Here is a 10,789-nt window from a genome sequence, read left to right as displayed (position 1 = left end):
GGTTGCTTTGATCTCTGAATCTCACACCTCAGCATCTCAGCAAACATCTCCTTGCTTTGCAGCCCCTAGCCATGTACTGTAATTGGAATTGGAATTGATGACATTACCCAGGTGTACCTAGATTTTTTAAAACACATACATAGTCACAATAGTGTAGTGAATGGGGATTTTAATTTTCTGTAACAATCAGAAATTATAGCAGTATATTTTAAGAGTACTTGTAGACTTTTAGGAACTAATCAAACATAATAATCTATAGTCTCACACATGTATTCTAACCAGACAATATACAATTTATTGATATAATCATAATTTGCATAACAAACAATAAGCATAATAGAACATACTGTATCCGAGAAGTACTCTGCTTTGATATCAATGGCTATTAGTGGGGTAACAGTTATAGTATACAGAATAGATGTTACAATATTGTACTCAAAAGCGTTTAATCGTTTTTTTTAATTAAATTGTATCTTTTTGGATGAATTGATGATTCAGTGTAGAATTCACTTATACTTATGAAGTATCAATGCTCTAAAACAACAGTGAGGAAGACCTAGTAATTTCTGAGCCTAGTAATTCTCTCTGCAGTCAGAGAACAGAATTCCTGGTCTTGGGCAATCTAAAGCTTTGTTCTGCCCAGACCTCATTCCCTCATCATTAATCAGCTGCTGATCAATTTAAATCAATTTAAATCTGAGTGGCTAGGTGTGTCAGTAGGTGGCTTTCAGTGACACTGTGATCTTTGTGATCTAACTTTGTACAATTCAGGTCACTCAGTCTTTATTGGCTGTTATTGATCCTTGTAGGACATGATAGAGTGAAGCTACCGCTACTGCAAAATGCCTGATTCCCCCCTGTCTTGGATGACAGTGCAACAGAGATGGATTACTGGAGGTTATCTTTCCCATCCCTGAACTACCTAACCCACACTGAGCCCCCTGGCTGTAGCCCCCTTTACCTGAAATGGGGTCTTCCTCACTGCTGAACACATCACTGTACCCAGAGGGTGTCTCATCAGAGAGGAGTCTCCCTGTGAACAGAAGAGCAGGTCAGTAATGGCTCTGTCATTCTGACACAGACTGGCCTGTCAGAGACCTTTTCTCTTCTAGGTAGTGTTTATTTGCAGATATGAAATTAGGTTGAGACTAATTTCTAATGACAAAGGCTACTGTGGGCTGGTACAGGGGGTACTCCTTAGTCTTATTTATAATAACTCACCTTACACAGTGTTTGGACTCTGGGGCACAGTGATGGCATCATCATAGTACTCAGGGGCCTCTTCTTTCACAGAGGACATCAGCTTTCCTAAAGCACACAGAGCACAGCTTCACTGTCACACATCAGCACACTGAGTTATCTAGAGCATAGGACTGCTGGAGCTCATCAGAACACACTGATTAACTGAACATCACACAGGATCTAAAACTCCAGGCTCTAAGTACAGGAGATCAGGGGGAACCTGATTTCCAGTCCTATTCACAACTGTAATAAATGTAAAACAATTCCTAGATTTTCAAATAAGATGTTGAAGGAAAACAGGGCAGAGAAGTTTGGCTGTATTTGGACAGAGAGGGTGGTAATGTGAACCCTATGAGATACTGAAGAGGAGCCGGACACTGGCAGCAGTGTGCAGGGCTGAGATCACAGAGAGAGAGTCAGATTCATGTAACTGGTAAAAGAATAGTACAGACTCCGTATTCAGAGGCTGAGATCCAAGACAGAGTAGAGAGATTCAGACTCTGTGGGATTGGTGCAGAGTTTCCCCATGTGATTGGACTGAAATAACCCACCTGACAAGGCATCTGGACTCTGAGGTACAGTTACAGCATCATCATAGTACTCTGGGATCTCTTCTTTCAGAGAGGTTATCGAGTCTCCTGAACCACACAGAGAGACAGAGAATTTACACTTCAGGACTCAGACTTACTTTGACCATAGAGCTGCAAAGTAATTGGAAAGTGTGATTTTAAATGTTTTGTGGTGTATAGTTAAGCCAAAACTCTAGGTTTGCTGATTAATCTGATCTGAAAGGCCATTTTTACAGCATGCTATTCCCCAGTCTCCTTTTCTATCAAAACCAATTAGTGCAGCACCTTGTTTACCACCCCAGTATTGACCAGCTATAGTTTTGCTCAGCATCTGTGATCTGCCGAGATAAGGCTAGTGTGAGGCAACATTGAAGAACTGGCTTTATAAGGTATCAAACACATGTGGTTCTATTTGTATGATTCAGGATTTTCTACATAAGTTCTCTAAATGTCAGCCTGGTTTGAGGTGAGAGTGAGTACTGGACTGAAGACCTCCTCACTCCCACACTGAGCCCCCTGACTCCACCTCCCCTCACCTGGTACTGGGTCTCCCTCACTGTCTTCCACATCATCGTATCCGGAGAGCAGCTCGTCAGAGAGGAATCTCCCTGTGAACAGGAGGACAGATCAATATTACCTGCAGTCAGACAGCAGACTCCTTGTTTCCACTGGCTGTGGAAGAAGCCAGGGTGTGAACAGTACCTCAGAGTTTGTGTGTATAAGGCAGGTCAGGAACTGTGAACTATGGTGTCAGTTACTTTGACACCAGTTGAGAAAAAAAAATCCTACAGATTTAAAACCAGTATGGTAAGATTTTTTACAAGTGTTAAGTCCTCAGATCTTTCTCAGAGGGTGGAGATCAATCACACCTGAAGACTCTCCACTCACCTCTCCTGGGGGTGCTGTAGGTTCCCTCTCTGGCCAGTTTGTACTCTATTTCCTTGTAGACTGCATCATGATAGGGGGCGAGTGCTCCCTTAGATAGGGCTGTGTGAGGAAACAGACACTCAGGGTTAACATGCAGGAAGAGTACAAGATCAATAATTCACTGCTAAACCTTCTTTGGACATTTGAGCACAGAAATGTTATGATTCTGGATTTGCAAATTTCCTGATATCTCCGTCTGTAATTGTTGATAATCTTTCTTAAACTTCAAATGGATTTCCCTACCCTATTAAAATTGCTCACATCCAGCACACCTTTAAATTAGACAGGTTCACCTTGGCAATTGTGATTTTAAAGCAGCTTTATTCCTCAAGTTAATTATAGAAATCTCAGTTCCATGTGAGTGACAGAAATGACCACTAGAGGTCACTATGTGGATTGTGAGTTCCCTCCCTACCTTTCCTCAGCTTCCTATTCTGGATCAGCTGCCCCACTAACAGGGCCAGCACCACGAAGAGCAGAGCCCCCAGCAACAGGAGGACCAGGGGCGAGACAGATAGACCTCCCAGCGGCTGTGCCAGGGGTGTTGTCCCGGTTCTGCCTGAGAGAGGGGGAGACAATAGATGAACAGGGATCAGGAGAGGTTCTCTTGGGCTCATATACACTTCGACAGATGGAATGTCCTGTTCTCCTCCTGTTCCCATATGGGGCTATCATGGCTTCAGTGTGAATCAAGATCAACGAAGAATATAAGGATTCCCAACCTAGTAAATCAGTGAGGAAAGAGAGGACACTAGCACAAATCTACACTGGGAATCTGAAAACATTGATTTTCATCCTGAGAGAGGAGGGGAGACACTACAGCTACAATGGGAATCTGAAGAGACACTGATCTTCACACTCAAGAGGAGAGGAGACACTACAGCTACAGTACACTCAGAATCAGAAGAGACATTGATCTTCACCCTGAGAGAGGAGAGGAGACACTACAGCTACACTGGGAATCTGAAGAGACTGATCTTCACAATGAGGGAGGAGAGGAGACACTACAGCTACAGTACACTCAGAATCAGGAGAGACATTGATCTTCACCCTGAGGGAGGAGAGGAGACACTACAGCTACACTGGGAATCTGAGTTATCAATGACAGAGAAGGATTTCTGTTCACCTGTAGCTGTTGTTGGACTGGCTGTTGTCCCTGCCAAACCTGTAAAAGAGATAGGAGAACTGTCAATTTATTGACTTTGGTTTTACAGCAGGTTGAATCCACAGTGGTCTTAATAAAAAAAAACTTTACATTTGTTCCTTGAGGTCAAATGTAAGATTGCAGGATGAAAGGTGTCTTGTTCTGAATTGAAGACTAGTGTTGTTCACATACACAGGGCTACAAAACATCCCAATCTTGTGACTGATGATCTTAGCTCGTTCAGTTAGATATTAAGCAGTGATAAAATATGTGTAACAGTGTATCTTCTCCATCGATCTTCTACTTTGTTCGTCTACAGTTCTAAGACCCTCCTCACCTGTACAGGTAACCCCTGCATCCTCCTTGTGTCGACAGTTGCTCTTATTCAGTCCAGAGTGACAGCAGTCCCACAGGTGAAGCTCACTGCCTGTGCAGTTCACCTCGTCCAGCCAGATGGCACCGTTTCCTGGTCCGAATGAGGCCTCTATCTCTGCTCTCACTGCGTCTCCACAGCCCAGTTGTCTGCAGACCACCCGGGCATCCTGCAGGTCCCGGGAGTCGTCACAGACTGTCCCCCAGGGGCCCTCATACTGCAGCTCCAGTTAGTGCCTCCAGCCAGGCGCAGAGCCAGGGGGACTGAAAGACAACAGAGAACATACTGCGTGTCATCATATCAGTGACTGTAGAAGAGAGCAGTGAGGTTACTGGATGTCATTAGATCTGTGACTGTAGACGAGAACAGAGAGGCTACTGAGTGTCTTTAGCTCAGTGACTGTAGTAGAGATTAGTGAGTTATAGAATGACTCTAGAAGAGAGCTGTATGGTTACTGTTCCTCAGCTCAGGGGAAGCTCTGTCAGCCTTTTTTCTAGGACCTTCAAGAATCAATAGTCATATAAAAACATTATTATTATAAAACGCAGAACAATGACAATTCTTTCATTTTTATACGTTTGAATTTAAATGGATAATAATTTAAAGAAATTCAGTTGAAAGCTCTTATTCTGTTCTGAACATGGCAAAACACTAATCCACAGAGCTGCTCAAGATAAAGACAATCACAGCAGAGCTGTTTAAGAAGAAGGCAGCATCACTCTTCCCTCTGTACCTGAGCAGGTGATTTTAGCCACTTCCCGGTCTGTGCACTCATTCTGACCCCAGGGGGAGGAGGGACACTGCCACAGGGTGGAGTCATGTTTGCAACAGGAGACAAAGTCCAGCCATTTGGGATCAGGGCTCAGCCTAGAGTTTATCTCTCTGACGGTGCCCTTGTCTCCACAGCCCAGCTGTTTACAGATCACTGCAGCTGTGGAGTCAGTCATGCCGTTCTGACACACACTGCCCCAGGTGCCATTGTAGTAAACCTCTGCTTGTCCTGAACATCCTGCAGACAGTCTCAGTTGAGTGTGATCTGTCAAGACAGCAGGGTAAGTCAAAGGAAATGAATCCTGAGTTTCATTCTTAACTGGTAAGAAACAACAGGCAAACAATGGGACCAGTAAACAGTCCCAGTTGCTGTGTACTTCCAGTAATTCAGGATTCATGCAATGGCAGCTCACAGCTGACAAAAAGGTACCAGGAGTACCATGTTGTTTCAGCACCTGGACAGCATACATGGAGTGCTATCTGAGATGAGAAACGATGTGGAACAATTAAGTGACTGTAAGCTTAATTAAAAGTGGCAAATCATCAGCATCATTCCGATCACCTTGGCCATTCAGCAGCAACACAAGTCAGGGTGTCTGAGGTAGCGCTCTAAAAAGAGAACTTGCAGATTGGCTTGACATTCAACACCAAGAGAAGGCACAGTCGCCTTCTGCTCCAACCAGCCTGAGGGACAGCTGGTCTAGGAGCAGAAAGTCCTGGACCAAATCAAGATGAAACATGTGAGGATGAAGGACAACAGGTCACATTTACGGGGGAGTTTACAGTTTGAGTCCTAGACATCATAGAGGACAGAGATTATGAGTTGTTCACTCAACATATTCAGTTGCTGGTGGAGGGAAGTTTCTGAAGCTAGTAGTTTCAGTGCCAGAATTTCTTTATCTGTTTATTTCACAACAATGTGTGAACAAATGTGACAAATGTGTCTAAAATACAGATGTAATATCAGATGTTATATCAGTAAAACAATCAAGACACTCCAGGTGAAAGTCATATGGTTTTAACAATGTGGGATTAAAGAATCTGGATCCTTGTAACTGTAGAAATATTGTAGTTAACTTCCCTACCTGAACACAAGATTCTCACGTCCTCCTTGTGTCCACAGTCGTGCTGTCCCCACCATGCTGAGGGACACTCTCCCAGGGATGACTCATTCCCCAGATAGTCCACCTCGTCCAGCCAGATGGGTCCAGTTCCCTGGCTGAAGGAGGCTGGCACTGGGGCACTGAGGGCTGTCCCACACTGTAGCTGCCTGCACACCACCTGAGAGTCTGCCAGGTCCCATGAGTCATCACAGACTGTACCCCAGGAGCCACTGTGATAAACCTCCAGCCTCCCAGCACAGTCGCCTTCTGCTCCAACCAGCCTGAGGGACAGCTGGTCTAGGAGCAGAGAGTCAGAGGTCAGGGGTCAGAAGTCAGTGCAGTACTAAGAGATCACAATGATGACCTCTAGGTAGAGACAGTCTACTGTTAGAAGTTGAACATCACCTCTTGACACTGGGGACAGCAGATACAGTACAAGCACAAGCACACCAGATATAGTACAAGTACAGTGTTTTTTTATTTTTGAGTAATTTAATATATCCAATACTTGTAACAGGCTCCATGCTGATCATCAGCACTATGCCATATGTGTTACTGTTGTGATCCACTGTTGGGCACAGAGACAATAGCTTCACATGTTTTGCTGTAGATCCCAAAGACCCAGACTGTGTGTGTGAGACAGTGCAAACTGCTCACACACACCTGCTGCCTTGAAGGTTAGCCTAGGATAGAACTGAGCAATAGAGACGTCAACACAGAGAGCCCTGTAGATACAGAACAAGAGCCAGTTCATATCTGGTGTTAGTGAGGAAGGAACAGTTGAAGACGGGAAACCTGTCAGACACACAGAGAGAAAAATCAGAGTGTGAGCTCTGTGTCAGATGAGCAATTTAACACCAGTAATAAAACTACACTTAAAACAGCACTAATGTGATAAAGACAGTCCTCACCTGCTCCAGGTGAAATTCTGTTGATTTTTGAGGCTGTAAAAGAGATGGAAGGAGATAATTCACAGGAATTTTGCTGTTTGGGGGGCTAAGCTGTACATAACATCTGTAAACCTTGACTTTCTGACTCTTCAGCCTCCTGTTTAATTGGGCTCTAATTATTATATTTAATGTTATTATTATATAAATTAAACTAATTAAACAGGTCAGGTGTTAATTACAGGACACTGAAGTCCAGGACTTTCTTTCATCTTTCAGGATCATCAGTGATCTCAATATAAATATAAAACTGACTTTGGTCCTCAGTGTATCTAACCATCTGAACAAAAATGACAACCAATTAACCCCTCACATGATTTAAGGACTATATTTTTTTCTCATTTCTGTCCACAGGAGTGATGTTTCACTAGTGTCAGCTGTGTGTGGGGCTATGAAACAACATTTATGAATCTTCACTATCTGACTCTGACTTTTTCTTCAGCCTCTTGGTTAATTAGTTCTTGGGTTAAAGAACTAATTAAATGTACTCAGTACTGTAATAGTATGCTGCTGTGTGTAAGTAGAGGGGGTGTCACTTTGTTTTAAACACACGATTCTCACCAGAGCAGATGACTCCTGCTTCCTGTCCATGAGAGCACCCTGCTCTCCCCCACGAAGAGACAGTGCAGTGTGAGAGACCGCTCTCATTGCCCCGGCACTCAAACACATCAGCCCTTACTGGTCCACTGCCCTGTCCAAACCAGGCCTGTCCTGGTGCTGCTACAGCCTCCCCACAGCCCAGCTGCTGGCAGAGAGCCCTGGCATCTCTCAGGTCCCAGTAGAGATCACACACTGTCCCCCAGTCCCTGAAGAGCCACTGTAACTCCACTCGTCCAGAGCAGAAGTCTGAGCCGTTCACGCCAGCCTGAAACCTGTGTATCCTGCACACGGGACAGGGGAGAGAGCAGAAACCCAGTTTCACAACAAAACAACAGGCTATAACTCTCAACTTCACCTTCAAATCTATTGTGATGGTTCACTTGTGTTTTTTTCATCAAATTGATTACGCTTTTGGAGAGACTGGGTGTGCTCCTTCTCTTCAGATACCTCATACACCTGCTTACAAGCTGGAATTTAAATGATACAGAACTGTATTAACTGCTTGCTGATTCCCCTCAATTAGGTACTCATGCTGACTACCCATCACATATATTTACAATCTTGACCTTATGAATTATTGAAATACCTCACTAACACATAATTGTGAATCAGAAGGCTGTTTGAAGAGGCATCATGGCCAAACCATGGTGGCTACTGTATCAACACTGAGGTCAGTGGAGCACCACTATGGCAAAGACTGCTAGGAAGGACACTCTGATGACCAGTGTTTAGACAGCAGTGATGCGATGAGTGATAGGAGGGGTCTGTTTCTCTCCAAAACTCTGTGGGATAAAATACATGATCCTGCTCTTACCAAAACACTTCAGTCCCACATAGTTCTCATGGGTGCAGCCCTGTGTTTTTGTGGACTTTGGACAGAAGAAAATCTGAGATTCATTGCCCTGGCACTGGAACACCTCATAATGGACATCTGCTTCCCCCTTCCTGAACTGATCCCCTTTCAGGACTTGTGAGGGAGCCCCACAGTCTAGCTGTCGACAGACAACTTCTGCGTCCTGCCAGTCGAACACCAGAGTCACACACTGAACCCCAGGTCTCTCCGTGTTGCACTTCCACTCTTCCAGAGCAGAGATCACTGCCTCCAACCAGCCTGACCCCTCGATGAGCTGGAATATCAGAACAATAACAGAGAACAATAACACCCTAATCAGTCTGACCCCAAGATGAGCTGCAATAAGAGAACAGAGTAACAGATAACAGAACAGAGTGACCACAGCCTGGCCAGAGAAACTGGAAACAGGCAGACCTGGCTATCAAGGTTCTATAGTGCTTAAATATTCTGTAGTGTTTAAATGATCTTAGATGTGATTGGTTTTAATATTTTTTGAATAACCCTGTCTCATACAGTGCTGACTATTATTCTGAAATTTGTAAATACATCAGAAAAAGCCAGATTTATTTTCCTCAACAACACTGTAACAATAGGAATACAAATATAATAGTTCAGGTGGGTAGCTGCGTCAGCATGCGTAGGCTGCAAAGGAACAAGTAATAGGTTTATTCCATGCTGAAAAAAAGAAGAAAGAGAGCACAACGTTTCGGCCGTGGAGCCTTCTTCAGGTGTGAGAGAGACAGGGCAGTAGGCAAAGGTAAAGTAGCGGGAGAACAAAGAGAAAGAGGAAGCGTCTATCTTTGAAGCCTCTGGACAACTAACTGACACTTCTGCCTACCTCCCTCTCCAACAGGACCCTACCACTGACTACCAAAAGGAAGTGGTATCCACCATTTCCCTTCTTATCAGCAGTAACGAGCTCCCCCAGGAGGCGAACCGGCTCATCATGGAACATCCACAGGTATCTCAATTTTACCTCCTCCCCAAAATCCATAAACCGGACACCCCTGGACGCCCCATCGTATCAGCATGTAACTGTGCAACTACATACATCTCAGCCTTTCTCGACAGCCTCATGAGACCGCTGGTTGAAGATCTTCCCTCATACATCAAAGACACCAACCACGCGCTCCAACTTTTCAATGATTTCCAATTTCAGGGTACCGAATGCCACATTTTTACCATGGACATCACATCTCTGTACACCATCATTCCCCATAATGACGGCCTTACAGCCCTCATGCACACGCTGGACAAACGCACAGTGCTTGATCCACCCACCCACACCCTGGTACGCCTTGCAGAATTGGTCCTCACACTGAACGCATTCTCTTTCAATAATCTTTTTTACCAACAGGTCAGTGGAGTTGCCATGGGCACCAGAATGGGACCCAGCTATGCCAACATTTTTGTTGGCTGGGTAGAAGAACGCTTCTTCGCCTCCTACACTGGCTATGTCCCTGACCTCTACAAACGATATATTGATGACTGCGTCGGTGCCGCCACATGCTCCAACGATCAGCTTGAGTTCTTCCTGCACCATTTCACCAACTTCCACCCGTCCCTCAAATATACGGTTAGCATATCTTCCACCACTCTTCCGTTTCTAGACATCCACTTGTCTATCAACTACCCCCGACTGTCCACTTCAGTTTATTACAAACCCACGGATTCACACAGCTACCTCCTGTACAGCTCATTTCACCCCAACCACACTAAAAACTCTCTTCCTTTTTCACAGTTCCTTAGGTTACGACGACTATGCAGCGACGACATCGACTTTGAGAACCAAGCCCTCGAAATGAACTCATTTTTTATCAACAGAGGATATCCCAGCAGTGTGATTGACAGGGCCCTTGCCCGAGCCAAAAACACCCCCCGGACCATCAACCCGATCAGGAACTCCCGCCGTAACAACCGCATTCCCTTGGTGCTTCCTTACCACCCTAACACATTTCCTGTCCCCAGGACCATTAACCAGAACTTTTCCATCCTACAGGATGATCCCTCCATTGGGGCCCTCTTTTCTGATCATCTCATATCACTGACCACCTAATCTGCGTAACCTCCTTGTTCACAGCTCCCTTGACCGCCCTCAACAACCATCCACACCAGGCACTTTCCCTTGCAACAGAGCTCGCTGTATCACCTGCAAGTACACAGCCACCACCACACTCATTCAAGGCCCCTCAGGACAATTCCGGATCACCCAGACAGCATCTTGTACCTCCAGCAACCTTATTTACTGTATCTCTTGCAG

The 10,789-nt window shown here is 44.9% G+C and overlaps 2 long non-coding RNA genes across 2 annotated transcripts; both read right to left on the bottom strand.

Moving 5' to 3' along the window:
* Window positions 1-2,357: 2,357 nt before the first annotated feature.
* LOC148665516 (uncharacterized) lies at window positions 2,358-4,502 on the bottom strand. Its single transcript, XR_015936907.1, has 5 exons — window positions 4,220-4,502; window positions 3,865-3,903; window positions 3,154-3,297; window positions 2,700-2,798; window positions 2,358-2,419 (listed from the first exon to the last, which is right to left on the bottom strand). It is a non-coding gene; the product is annotated as an uncharacterized LOC148665516 (long non-coding RNA).
* Window positions 4,503-6,893: 2,391 nt separating this feature from the next.
* LOC148665515 (uncharacterized) lies at window positions 6,894-8,431 on the bottom strand. The gene is made up of 3 exons (XR_015936919.1): window positions 7,638-8,431; window positions 7,041-7,073; window positions 6,894-6,924 (listed from the first exon to the last, which is right to left on the bottom strand). It is a non-coding gene; the product is annotated as an uncharacterized LOC148665515 (long non-coding RNA).
* Between the last annotated feature and the right edge of the window lie 2,358 nt (window positions 8,432-10,789).

This window comes from Lepisosteus platostomus, chromosome 5 (assembly GCF_059453375.1).
Source record: "Lepisosteus platostomus isolate fLepPlt1 chromosome 5, fLepPlt1.hap1, whole genome shotgun sequence".
NCBI classification, from domain to species: domain Eukaryota; kingdom Metazoa; phylum Chordata; class Actinopteri; order Semionotiformes; family Lepisosteidae; genus Lepisosteus; species Lepisosteus platostomus.
The sequence above is the reverse complement of the archived record's forward strand: the minus strand, read 5'-3'. Positions and strand labels throughout refer to the sequence as shown.